The following is a 13,967-nucleotide window of genomic DNA, read 5'->3' on the forward strand; positions in this document are numbered from 1 at the left end:
TCATTTCTACTCTTAAGCTTTAGCAGTTTCAATCAGTAGACTGTATTTTCCAATGGTGGCCCATGACCAAAAAACGGGGGAGACAGAGAACGCTACCATTATACTGATAACCACCCTGGATATCGATTCACTAGTCTGGAGGCTTGATGGAAATTTAAGTATGAATTTGATTTTGAATTACGCCACAGTGCATGCAATGAATGCAGTGCTGATTAATGGTTAAGTTATAGTGCGATCATTGCACTATTCTGAACCATCAGTGAATCCCTTTTGGCTTAGTTCTGTCAAGATATATATTCTGTCAAGAGATATGCATAATAATAATAATAACCCAAATTTAGCCTTTTTGATTATAGCAAAGACAGACTGAGAAACATTGATTTTTCCTTAAAGTCAGTAGAGTAAATAAATTATCTGACTCTGTTGGAAGTGCACATAAAGCTATCACATTATATGCAATCAAGAAAAAAGGAATTATCTTTTAATGGGTGGGTCATTTTTACCCTTCTATTTCAGCCAGACATTCAAAAAAACAGATTCAGGACTGCCACAAGGTGAGCTCTCTGCCACTGGTTTTCATGGCAGGGAAGAATACTGCAGTAACCTCCTGTGCCCCACAGGGGGCAGGCTTGGCCTGTCACTGACAGGTCTGTAGTCTTTAATGACCTAATGGTTATAATGATGAGGGAGGAGACTGAAGTTATACAGTACCTTCTCTCCTATTGAGGGCAGACCTGGCTTGTTGCTGGCAGAGGACAGTTACTGTTGGTTGGAGGAACTCTGTGACTTTGACACTAAGAGAAGCAGGACACTGAAATTAATCTCCCCTAGAATAATAGTACAGAAACACTGAAAAGGCTGCCTTTAGTGGAAAGAAAGTGATAAGAAATCTGAATCTGTGCTCTGTGAGGCCATCATAACCTGTGCCTATGTGCTGACCCTGCAGATGAAAGTTAAAGACAAACAAAATCTTTTACAATCTGTCCCTTTATGGCACCTTGGTACAAATTCAGCCATGGGTGAGCAGATTGAACAGACTTGACTTGATAGGATTCTCTTGTATCTCCACTCATGCAATAGATGACTATAATCGTCTTTGGATAACAACAGGCGTTTGGACCTCAGAAAGAATGTATTTAAAATCCAACAACTGGTAAATCGATAAAAGCTGATGATAATGTCCTACAGTGCAGCAAGAGCCATGAGAATGTCCATGTTTACTTTTTAGTTAGGTGGAGCCAAATGCATACTCACCACTTTGTGTGTATGTGTGAGCTTTGTGTGTATGGGTATGGGTTCGTGTGTAAGTGTGTGTATGTGTTTTAGTTTGTATAGCTATGCACAAAGAGAACACATTACAAAAACAGAGAGAAAACAGGGTGACAGTTACACTTTAGGGTGATTGTGGAGAGTATTCACTTCTTCCTCTGGCCCTCCATCATACGCCTGGCTTTATAATGAGAGGGAGGAAAACGCCAGAACACTGAGCTAGTGGCGCTAAATTAGGCCTATTAAGGCATGGGGGAATCTCACAGAAGGGGGTCTTAATCACTCTCAGGTAATGTACCTTACAGTCATAGTTGCTCTCAGGTAATGTACCTTACAGTCATAATTACTCTCCGGTAATGTACAGTGCCTTATAGCCATAATTAGTCTCAGGTAATGTACCTTACTGCTGTCTGCAGTGGGCATGATGAAGGAAGAGGCTTGTCTGCCTCACAGCAGCTACAGAAACTATAGCACATCTCCCTACGTATACAGCAAATCTACACCATATACAGCAAATGTGACTACATCTACAGCACATGTACAATGTGTACAATACACCTCACAATATATGTAACAGCTACAGAACCTCTCACAGTATCTACAGCATGTCTACAATACAGAACATGTCAATACAAGCACAACAATTGTACAACATCGACAGCATACCTACAACATTCACATCACACCTCACTACAGCCACAGAACACCTCAGTGCATTGCATGAACTGCACATGAGACAGTGACATCCAATGCCCTGCGCCTGCACTCCCCCCCCCCCCCTCAACATATGCAAGCTTCATCATGTAGTCTTGGGAATCTTACCAATTACTAAGGGACAGGTTTTAAATTAGCTCTAGGAAGTCAAACGATATAATTATGAGGACTGTCAGCAGCTTCATGGAGTATGGTAATGACAGATTTACAATCCCAAGATACAGTGCTGAAACCATGTTCATCACAGTTTGTACATGCAATTACCTTTTTGCTGTAACTGTTCATTTTTTCAGATTGTCAATAAATATAGGTGAGTGAATATGATGACGATAGTATCTAACAGTAAATATCAACTGTGCTTAACTTGGCATGAGATAATTACATTTTTACATTTGACCATTTGGCCCACACTCTTATCCACAGCCGCTTACAGCTAGTGCACACAATAGGGTTATGCAAGTAGCTGCACAGATGCTGAGTCATTAGTGTCATCCTTGAAATATAGTGCCATTATGGGAAACACAGCCACAAGGGGAGTAAGTGCTGTCATGGGGTACACGACCTTAAACTATTACCACCAATTTCCAGCCACCGAGTTTGTACCGCCTTAAGCCTGCACCACCACAAAGTGTTTACCACTGAGCTTTTACAACTGCAGAAACTTCAGCTGACACCCGGCTTTTATCTTCTGAGCTTAAATTGTGATCTGTTTTACAAGTGCCAGCTCTCACCACAGTGCTGGGAAGGGGAGGGGGTCACAGATTGGGAAGTCAAGATCTAGTCTGATTAGGTAGGTTTTCGAGCCATAAAAGGTAACCTGTGTAGAAGGATGAGACATGGCTGTTTTGGTTGGTTGCAGATCAGTTGAGCGGCTACATTCTGAATCAGATGGAAAGCTCTAATGGCACTTTCTGGAGCCAGAAGAGAGCTGCAGCAGTCCAGTCTGGAGGGCATGCTGGCTTTGGACAAAGGTTGATATCGACATTACTTCATTTAAAATAATCTAATATTTATGCTCTAAGACTCCTATAATCTGGAGGACAGATGACTTATGAAAACGTAATATGAATTTACATATGTCCCTGCATGATATGATTTACATGACCTGTCCAGTTATGGACCCCCCCACCCCCACCCCACTGTCACTTCTCTATCTCTGTCTCTCTTGAACACCTGGAGGTTATGAAACAGCGTAATGACTGGAACAGCCACCCCCCCCCCCCCCCAAAATGCAGGACGACTGAGGAGGAGGAGTGAAAGGAGGCAGTTAACCCTTTTTCACATTGTTTGAAAAATATGGGATCGACTTTGTGTTTTGTCTCCAAGTGGCAGAGGTTGTTGATGAATCTTTAAATGGTCTTGGACGTTCTTGCGCCTTCCACCTGCATTCTTGCATCAGTCTCCCAGCACCTCACGGAAACACCTCCGACACAACTGTCAATTCTGCCAATTTGATCGACTACCAAACGAATGCAGAACGGTAATTTGGATATATTAAGTTCAGTGCAATGCTGAGATTCTTGGCTGTGTCAGCTATGACAAAAAAAGTTAAACTGAACGCAAAAGATAAGCCACCAAAGACTGTCACTGAGGAAACTGTGAACAGGCCAAGCCAAGGCCTTCCTCAGACACGTCCAGACATCACGTAGATCCCCACTGACCACAGGAAGGATTACACAGAACACAACCCAGCATCCAACATTTCTTTGGAAAGGCTGAGTGCTGAAAACATCCTCATCAAACGATCATAAATATTTCCTTACATTTGTCCTTCAGAAAAGTCTGTAAGTGAATCCCCTGCAGAGGATATATCTTGCATAAACCATGGATGGGCTCGTATATTTAACGTGTCATGAATTCCACTTGACAAAGGATGCCTTAATTTGAATTTTAATAGACAGAAAAAAATGTCTGCAAATATTTAATGTTTAATGTCACACCATCTACAATGTGTAATACAGCTGCAACGCCACCATCAAATACAACGTCACCATCAAGTGGAATTGCTCATGAAAGCAAGAAAAAGTTGAATAGAATAAGAAATTATATATTCTTTATGTTCATTAAGGAGGGGCGAGGAAGCATAATGGGACAGCACGACGCTGAGAGAGGATAAGAATAAATCACCTGACCTGATGCTGGTTGCAAAAAGTATCTCCGGTGGAAGGTGGGGTATCCTCGATCCTCTCACTGATTAGCGAGCAGGAAGTGGGGAGCATCTGTTGAACGACTGATCTTAATGGCTAAAGCACGTTACCCAGTGCTGATGTTGTATATGCTGATAAATCAATGGTTGTGAGTACTGAGTGCGATTCAAACGGAGCATATAAACCACAATCAACAAAGAACATGGTAAAACAACCCACTGGGCACGTCTACAATTTTTGAGGCATGTCAGTCGTATCGTATTCGTTTCAACACCCCAAACGGTTAAACTCTACGGTGTAGGGAAGTCCTCACACCACCGGGGATCTTGCATTTTAAAAGCCAACGGAAAAGCTCCTGTACATTAAAAAAACAGCAACACAGCCAACTATGAAGCAATCACTGTACCGCCTTCTCAGAAAATAATTGCCCAAATTCCACGGGCAAAAGAAAAAACGAAAAAAGATACTTGAAGTAACTGAAGTTCATAATAAGCCATTTCGGGTCTAAATGATGAGTCTCCGCCGCCTTATCGAACCAATTTAACTCCGGTTAATGTGCACTCCACAGCGGGCTATTTCTCACCGAATACGTCTCCCGAAAAGTACAATATCACGCACACCCATTCACGGCAGCACATTTCAGCGGTATGCTTTATCAAATAGCGTGCAGAATGACCAAATAAACAGGAACGAATGCCAGTGTAACAGTTAAAAGTCAGTGATCTGTTTAATCAACTACTTAATACACACAGGTATCGTCTCAACCAAATTCAAAGCACCACCTGCACCTACAGGGGGCGCTGTCACACACAGAAAAATAAGAATTATAGGTGAATTCAATGCCCTAAGATTGCCTCCATGGTGTCATCACATCGTACATGTGAAAATTGAACAGCATTGATCATCTCTACATGAAGTTATAACACATATTTTCTCAGCTTTTTCTGTCCATAGGTAAAGACTGCTTTTTGGCTACTTTTTCAGTTCAAATGAAGCCAGACACATGTCCTCTGGATTCCAATTGAGTGTGTGACACTGGGGAAATGGATAGAGGATGGAAAATCCTGTGTGGATTTTAGATCAGTGTCATGTCTTTCTGCCATTCCCTATGGATATGACATTAAAATGTGCGTCTCTGCCATTTCATGGGCCAAGACAAGAAACTCGGGGCACAAAGTATATATTCCAGAGGGACAGACACAATTGTAAGGATTCTGAAGGGAGTGAGGGAGGAGGACGGACAGTGTGAGGGGAAAAGGGAAGAAAGAGAGGCGGAGTGAGGGACTACGACAGCAAGAGAAGTGAGAGAACAAATGTAATTAGAGGGGGGTGATAACTCAGACAATGTAGTGGTAAAAACACGATTTTAAAGCAGCAGCGCATTGAGAAACTTCTGCATTCCCTTGGTCTTCCCCCCAGCCTTAATTAACAGTGACACGGGATCCAATAAATCACTGGCTGACTGACCTGAAAGCTCGCTGTATGGAGACAGCACAGTGAGGCATGCACTTCCCACCAGGTGAGAGCGGGTCTGCAGGTAATGAGGGAGCTGCAGGTTTGAGCACGGTGAGGGATGTGAACAGACTGAGAGGGAGAGGGGTGAATCCTGATAAGGTCAGCGTGCTGTAGAAGTTTGTTTTTCTTTCCAAGACATCTCTCCTGTGAAATACGTGGCTACTGTCTGCTCCCAAAACCTTGACCCTTTGTGCCTGCACCAGCAGAGAGCTGGCTGCTGGATGAGGAGTGAGGCTGTGATGTCATTATCACTGAAACTTGGGGATGTGCCTCCTTACATCGCCCTCTAGGGGTCAAGGGCGAACATGCAAGTGCTCAAGTAACACAAACACTAATGAGAAAGATAATATTTTAGCTGCAAATACTGGCAGAAAAGACAGTTGCATAATGTAATTGTGTATGTGAATAGAACTCTGTGCATAGTAAACACAAAGCAAACAGACAGAAGTGCAAGCTAATGGGACCGTGAGCACAGCTTCCTCAAAATGGTCCAAAATGACTGATAGATCAAAGGATTCATATCACCCACCACACTACCATAGCAAGTTTCAATTGGTTAACAAACTGTTCAGCATTTCTACCAGGGAGTCTCATTTATAATAAAACACACAAATTCCTTAATCACAGCTTTTATAACAAAAAAAAAAGCAAAAAGCACCTCTTCTGCCTCTTTAAAATTCTGCCTCAGTCAAGAAAAGTCGGTGAGCTGGTATAATTTCTGCAGATGGTGCCACGGAGCTTGAAGTAAACAGCACAGGAAGTGACAGCCAAGCCTGTCCCAATAAGAGCCCTCATTTACCTTTGTCTTACAGCTCGGCTGTGACTCATCCATCTTCCATCTCTCCGCTCCTCCAGCGCTGGGGAAACAGGTAATAACACACCTGAATCTGAGTCACACAGAGGAGAGGACAGGTACTGTACGCTACACCTGTATGGGATACATAAATACATCAAACCTAGAATAAACATTTCATTTTTTGTGATGCCTGCCTCTAGCTACATACACGGGAGTATGAAAAAGATCCGCAGCGGCAGGTTTTTGGCTCAGACTGTGTTTGAGCTGTTTCCTGCTAGTGATCCCCCCTCCCCCCCTAGAGATGTGGGCAGGGGGAATTGCTAAATCAATGTGAATGAGGAGGCGTCTAACTGTTGCTCTACAGACAGGAGGAAGATGGGCTCAACAGCCCGTGAAAGATCCAACTTATTCCTCCTCCGTGTCACCCTGGCTGCCTGTGGTGTAAACACCACTGGCTGCATGTATGATCCTATATACAGCACCAGTCAAAAGTTTGGACACACCTGATAATGGGAAGATAATGGGAAACATGCATTCAAAGAGATTTTGATGTAAAGACTGATGCTTAAAGGTTTGAAATTTGTTCCATAGACAAACATAAATAGTGAAGATGATGCCAATGTATGATTTTTAATTTTAATTAAAAAAAATATTTTTTGGCTATTTTGAAGAATCTAAAAATGTAAGATAGTTTTGATTTGTTTATAACACTTTATTGGTCACTGCATAATTCCATTTGTGGTATTTCACAGTTTTAATGTCTTTACGATTATTCCAAAATTTGGAAAATAGGAAAAACAAAGAAAGAATGTATGCAAACTTTTTACTGGTACAGTATATATGTTTTCTGACATGAATTCAAATCTAGATTAAAAATCCAGATGACAAGTCAAAAAAATAAAAACAAATAAACAAACAAAATAACAAATCAATAATAAAACAGGCATTTTGGTGTGGCCATACGGTCACTGTGTTTGTAGCAGGCATATAGATGGACGGGAACCCTTTCGGGGACATCAAAGCTGACAGATGATCCTCTTGTCTGTGGCTGACATCATCAAAGCGAGACCAGCGCTCAGATCAGAACACGCCTCAGACGGGGCCGTAATCAGAACTCAAAGGAAAAACCCCTGTGTGTCCCTCCAGAAATCATCCACGTGACATTCACAGCAGACGGCTTATCTGACTCCTCCAGTGGAGGACACTCTCTGGGAACTAAAACTCCCTGCTCTCAATCTGCAGAAATATCCTTGGATAACCCCCTATCACCACCACCACCACCACCACCATCATACACATACACACACTGCCTTTATCATGTACAGTAATACCAATAAAAAATATAGTAAAGTGACCATTATGATGCCAGTTTAACATACAGTAACTGTCAGCATCACATGGCATACAACTGTATCGGGTGCATATAGTGCCATTCAGTGAACTGTGGTTTACAGGGACTCACCTCTGCCACTGTGGGTTCCTTTGTGGCAAATCGCTCACCCCACATCAGCTATAATGGTTTGTATACAGAAGTAAACTAGGTGCTGAGATACCCAAACTTACACAGTCAATTCAGAATTTACAGAGAAACAGAGAGTAATAAAATGACAGTAGATGATACACAAATAAGAGAAATTAAAATAATAAAAAGGATTGCAGAAACAGATGATGTAATTTCCAGAATTATGTTGCAGTATGACATACTTAATAATGTAACTTCATATTAATTAATTTTAAACTTAACATGAACTATCCCACCCCCATGGTTTCTGTGGGAAAACTGGGTGTGTTATGTTGGTGTTAACAGCTATACCACACTATTCCCTCTTTTGCCTCATAGTAGAAACTAAGCAAAAGGCTTGGTTAGCTTGGCTGGCTAAGCTAGAGGCTTGGTTAGCGCTTCGATGAGAGAAAGTTTGCTGCTTTAAGTGATGCTGGTGGGGTGGTCGTGTCTCAGGATCTTTTTAAAAGTCCTGCTTTGTGGACTTCAAAAAGTCATTTGGCAGAATCTGTAATGAAATATTATTATCCAAACTACTCAAAAGTGGTAAAGAGGGCAAACTATTTGACATTATATACGGAGTCAAATGGCAATAAAAGAACTCAGTTTTTCACACAACATTATGAAGTGAAACAGGGCTGAATTTTGAGATTAACATTGTTCAATATTTGCATTAATGAACTGGCATCAACATTGGAATGGTCTGCAGCCCCTTGGCCTCATTTTTTCCAGTACTGAAATTCTCTTTCTCTATGCAAATTATTTCATCATTCTGCCCCCTGTAGTGCAGGGGCTACAGCAGAACGTGTATCTGTAATACTGGCAGATATAGGCACTGACAATCGATCTGGACAAGACCAGAATCACAGTATTCCACAGGATCCCAGGCAAACAAGCACTGCTTCACCCAAGACAACACAGTGCAAGATGTGCCAGCTGCAGTGACCTTAAGCTATAAATTAGTGCATCAGGGAGTTTCAGCCAGGTAATAAATGCTCTGAAAGAAAACACACAAATGATTTTCTATCCTATAAAAACACAATACCTTATAAACCAAATACGGACAAAAATCTTCCTAAAATATTTAGTTCCGTTCAAGGTGAATTCTTCTCAATGGAAGCAAAATGCGGGGGTGCGCCGACATACCGCAATTTCCAAAAACTGTAACAAAAGGCCACTGGAAACATTTCAGTTGTAATTTTGTGAAAAACAGTCTGCAGGTTTACAGAAATGTACCTAACAAAGCCTGCAGAGCAAGGCTGAGTATCTCCTCTTTTGTACTGGCATGCAATAGAGAGGCCTCCCTGAGCAACCAGACAAGGGCCCTAATGTCAGCTGATTCTGAGGAGTACTGGAAAAATCCCACACACCATATACCTAAATCCATACCAAAACAGCTATTATTAAACTTACAGCAGAACTTAAGAAGTTTAACAGCAAGACAAGCCATTCAGCCAGCTACTTCCTATATTAATTACTTTGTGTAAAAAATGCTACCTTGTTTGAGCATGATATTTACCCTTAACTAATTTTCACTCGTGCCCTCTTATTGCTTTGGCAGAACTCAGCTTGAAATAGCCTCTGTAATGAGCTTTATTAAAACATAAAAAACTCAATCAAATTCCCCCTGAGTCTTCCTTTGCTGAGACTAAAGTGTTTAAGTATTTTAATTCTCTCCTCATAACTTGTACTCTCAATACCCTGAACCAGTTTTGTTGCCCTTATTTTCAAGAGCCTCCAAGTCCTTCTTGTACTGTAGAACATTAATATAATCTTGTTTGATTTATGAGCAATACTTTTTAATATACATCCCTGCATCTTATGTGTCTTTTATTACTGTTTGAACACAATATCTAGATCCTGACTGACTATAAAACAATCCTTCCATAGAACTGTTATCGCCCACATTAACATATTAACTTTAGCAATGTCATTTTCTGGGTGTCTGTCCAATTCTGCATTTTCTTCAAATCTTCTTGAAAATTTTTTGTAGGCTCCTGTTTGCTTCACATAAAATTTTGTTTTTCATCTGCAAATGTTTTGCATCAAACTATCCTGATCAAGGTAATTTCTGTGAGGGAGGAAAAGTAGAGGTCCCGAGATCTCTGGAGAACTCCACCTCCCACAACGATCCAGCAACAGAATTAACCTTACCAAGGTGTAAGACAGATACACCAAGATTTTGACCAACTGAGTAAAATTACATGACAAATTCAGTTAAATTTATAAAATAACCAAAAAAATTCCAAAATTCAACAGAAAAACAAATCAAAATGAGTACACACTGCACCTGAAAAGCACCTGAGAAAGTCAAGCATAAAAAATCCTGAGTCCCAAATGAAGAACAGATTTGTGGTCATGGTGAAATGCAAGTGATTGGAGAAAATGTGCTTCCTGTTTTCCTGTCCGTACGTGCAACAATTTATGAGCTCAAAACTTCAATTTACTGTTGTCTCAGACTGACCTGATCCTACTGAGAGAGGATGAATAGGTTGCAAACTTAGCAGCCAGGTGCGTGTCTGCCTGCAACAGTCAAAGAGACAGTGGGGAGACATTATTCCACAACAGGGTTCCTTTTAATAGAGTAAAACCGATGGATTTTCTTGTTTTTTTTTTTATAAATGTATATTTTCCTTTTGTGATAATTGCCATTAGTGTTATTATTATACTTCCTATTTATGCATTTTAAGCTTATATAATCATAGTTTTAAGCACATTTCAAGACTGAGACGGGGTTTGTTCTCAGCTGGTACAGGCACAAAGGGTCAAGGTTTTGGGAGCAGATAGTAGTCTTGCATTTAACAGGACAGATGTCTAAGCAAGAAAAACAAACTTCTACAGCACGCTGACCTTATCAGGATTCACCCCTCTCCCTCTCAGTCTGTTCACATCCCTCACCGTGCTCAAACCTGCAGCTCCCTCATTACCTGCAGACCCGCTCTCACCTGGTGAGAACTGCATGCCTCACTGTGCTGTCTCCATACAGCGAGCTTTCAGGTCAGTCAGCCAGTGAGTTATTGGATCCGGTGTCACTGTTAATTACGACTTGGGGGGGGACGACGACTCTGGGATTGAGAAGTTCCTCCAATGCGCTGTTGCTTTAAAGTTGCATTGTCACCACTACGTTCTCACCCTCTCTGCCACTCTCCCTCTCTCTGTCCGTCTGCCTGCCCGTGTTTCCGCCCCCGTCTCTTTCTCCCTGACATGTGAAATTATCATAGCGCGATGCGCCCGTGTTTCCTGCACGGCTGCATCTGCCTGCGTTTGTCTGAAAGGCAGAGCTCAGGCAGGGAGAGAGAGAGAGGCCCCGCTGTGGGAAAAAAACAGAATGTTTCCACCTCGCAGAGTCCTGACTGCAGCAGAGCCCAGAGCTGATGTACTCAGCCACGGGTACTTGGAGGAAGGGGGGTGCTCGTTCTGTGATCTGTGTGGGGATGGGTGGTGATTCTTATGGATCCCTGTCTCCCTCTCATTCTTCAGGGCTTGTCATCTCATAGTTGCTGCAGGGGGAAGCAAATCCATTTCTATAACTGATGTAGCTGTCTCCTGACTCCTCCTTGGCCCCCTCTCCAACACCTACACCCCATCCTGGGAGTGGAGCTCTGGGATACACCTGAGTGGCACTTGAGAGGGGACCCCACAATGGAGCTCTCAGTTTGTAGCTTGTGAATGTTAATTACAGTTGGAATTACAGTGGGCTCAACACATGAAAGGCTCCCAGAAAGGCATTTCCTTCCCAGTCTTTGATGGTTGACTTTAGTTTCGGCTCCACTGCATAAAATTAATGTATTTCTATATTGCAGAGGACAAAGAAGATCCCTTTCTATGATTCACAATGGAAACAAAATATTTTTTATCTTTTTAATTGGCTCTTGAAAAAAGAAATGTCTTTTATGAAAGTCTGCATTATTAGATCAGGACATGACAGGCTGCTAACATATGCAGTAGAAATGTAAAGTTGAGCAAGTGACTTCACAGGGCGCCACAGTCAGCCATGATCATCTGTTGGAGCTTTTCTTCCGAATTTCACCGCCGCCTTTGCCGCTTAAATGGGTGATGTAAAGCCAAGGGTACAGTGAGCCTTGCTATAATATCCATGTTGAATGTATTGTTGATGTGTGATGAACTGAAGGTTGAGTACAATACAAGCGGAGGCACCTTGCCATTAGAGAACAAAACTGCACCTCTGTGCTCGCAGGAAGCGACAAAGTGCACACATCGGCTTTAGAAACCTCAACTCTCTGGGTCCACGTTTCATTGTGACATCATCACAATGCTGGGTTTTTCAAAGCTGTGCAGAGACGTGGCCTTTTCCTGACTTCAGATGGAAGGTAATTACAGGGGCTGTCCTCCCAACAATGACCGGCCTCCTTTGTTCCCACGGCTCTGACTGAGCATTACTGACAGGAAGTCATGTTGCATTGTGGGAACTTAAAAGCAGCCCGTTTTATCCTACAAGGAGCGCTGCTGTACTCTTCAGCGGAATTCTGCCCTGCTGAAGGGTGTGTGTGTGTGTGTAATTGTATTTGTATATTTGTAATTGTATTTGTATGCATGCCCGTGTATGTTTCTATGTGTGTATTTGTGTGTGTGTGTGTGTGTATCTGAGTGTATTTGGGTACCTTTGTGTGTGTGTGTCTGTAAGTAAATTTGAGTACCTGTGTGTGTGTGTTTGTGTGTGGGGGTACATATGTATTTGTGTACCTGTGTGGGTGTATTTGTGTGCATGTACGTGTGTGTGTGTACATGTGTATGTGTATACATGAGTATTTGTATACCTGTGTATGTGTGTGTATGTTTGTACCTGTTTGTGTGTGTGTGTGTGTGTGTGTACCCGCGAGTGTGTATTTGTGTACCTTTGTGTGTTTAGATGAGGGTCCCGTCCTGAGAGCACAGAGGAACAGCTGCACATTAGAGACAGCTGCACATTTTCTGCTGTAGAACCATTTGCCATAAAGAGGAGCATCTAAGCTCTTTCCTTCTCACTTTGCTTCTGAGCACCAGCGTGGATCTGAATATCAAACAGACTGGGGCCACCTTTCAGAACCAGCCCACAGAGACGACTGTACAGTATCTCTCCACATCTCTCCAGCACCGCTCCCCCTGGTTTCTGCCATGGTTTAACAACTTTCGCCAACCTCCGCTATTCATGTGAAGCCCTGGCAATGGCTTTGATGGTCATGCTGCAGGAAGAGGTCAAATGAGATAATTCTTTTTCACCATGTGTGTTTTTCCAGGACATTCCATCTGTCTCAGTGTGTGGAGCCGCAATGAAGTAATCACTGTGAGCCTGACAGATATGTGGCTATGCTACCTGAGAGATATGTGGCCATGACAGGTTTGAGGCTCTGTTTACTTGGGGACAGAGATCTCATCTCCAAAGGCTTTCATCTCCCTTCTGATGCTTAACTTTGTTAAAAGCAGAGACACATGACCACCGTTTCTGTCATTTCTGTCAGCTGATTAACTACGCATCATATCAGCCGTAGCCAGGTGGTCTTTGTAATCTGACAGACACACAGTGGGGTCTGAGGTCAGTGCTGTTCTGTCGCTGTTTGTAGTTTGCTTTTCCATGCTTTCCAGCCTTTTCAGGGCGATTCTCCCGTGGATCCAACAGTGGCTCCTGGGTTCATTCGGCTTCTCATGTGGATTGATTCCCCACCTTTCTTGGATGTGTTTTCAGATCACCCATCTGTCAAATCAACTGTCTGTCAAACCACCTGCCTGTCTAATCACCTGTCTGTCAAATCACCCCTTGTCAAATTGCCCATCTGTCCAATCACCTGTATAGTTGTAAGTCTGCTCAGAGTGTATTCATGCTGCTCTTTGTTTTTTTTTTTCATTTCTGTGCTGAGTCCAGCACAAGTAGCACAGTGGTATGAATGACAAACTTTAACTGGGAAATGAACCAAAACTTGCCGAATCCAAACCACCTGACAGCGCCTGAAATCTTGGCCAGTTTTGACAAGCTGGCTCACACCATTACGCACATCATTATCAACGTATTCTGTCTGTGAAGTAAGAG

Source organism: Megalops cyprinoides, chromosome 14 (genome assembly GCF_013368585.1).
Source record: "Megalops cyprinoides isolate fMegCyp1 chromosome 14, fMegCyp1.pri, whole genome shotgun sequence".
Classification (NCBI taxonomy): domain Eukaryota; kingdom Metazoa; phylum Chordata; class Actinopteri; order Elopiformes; family Megalopidae; genus Megalops; species Megalops cyprinoides.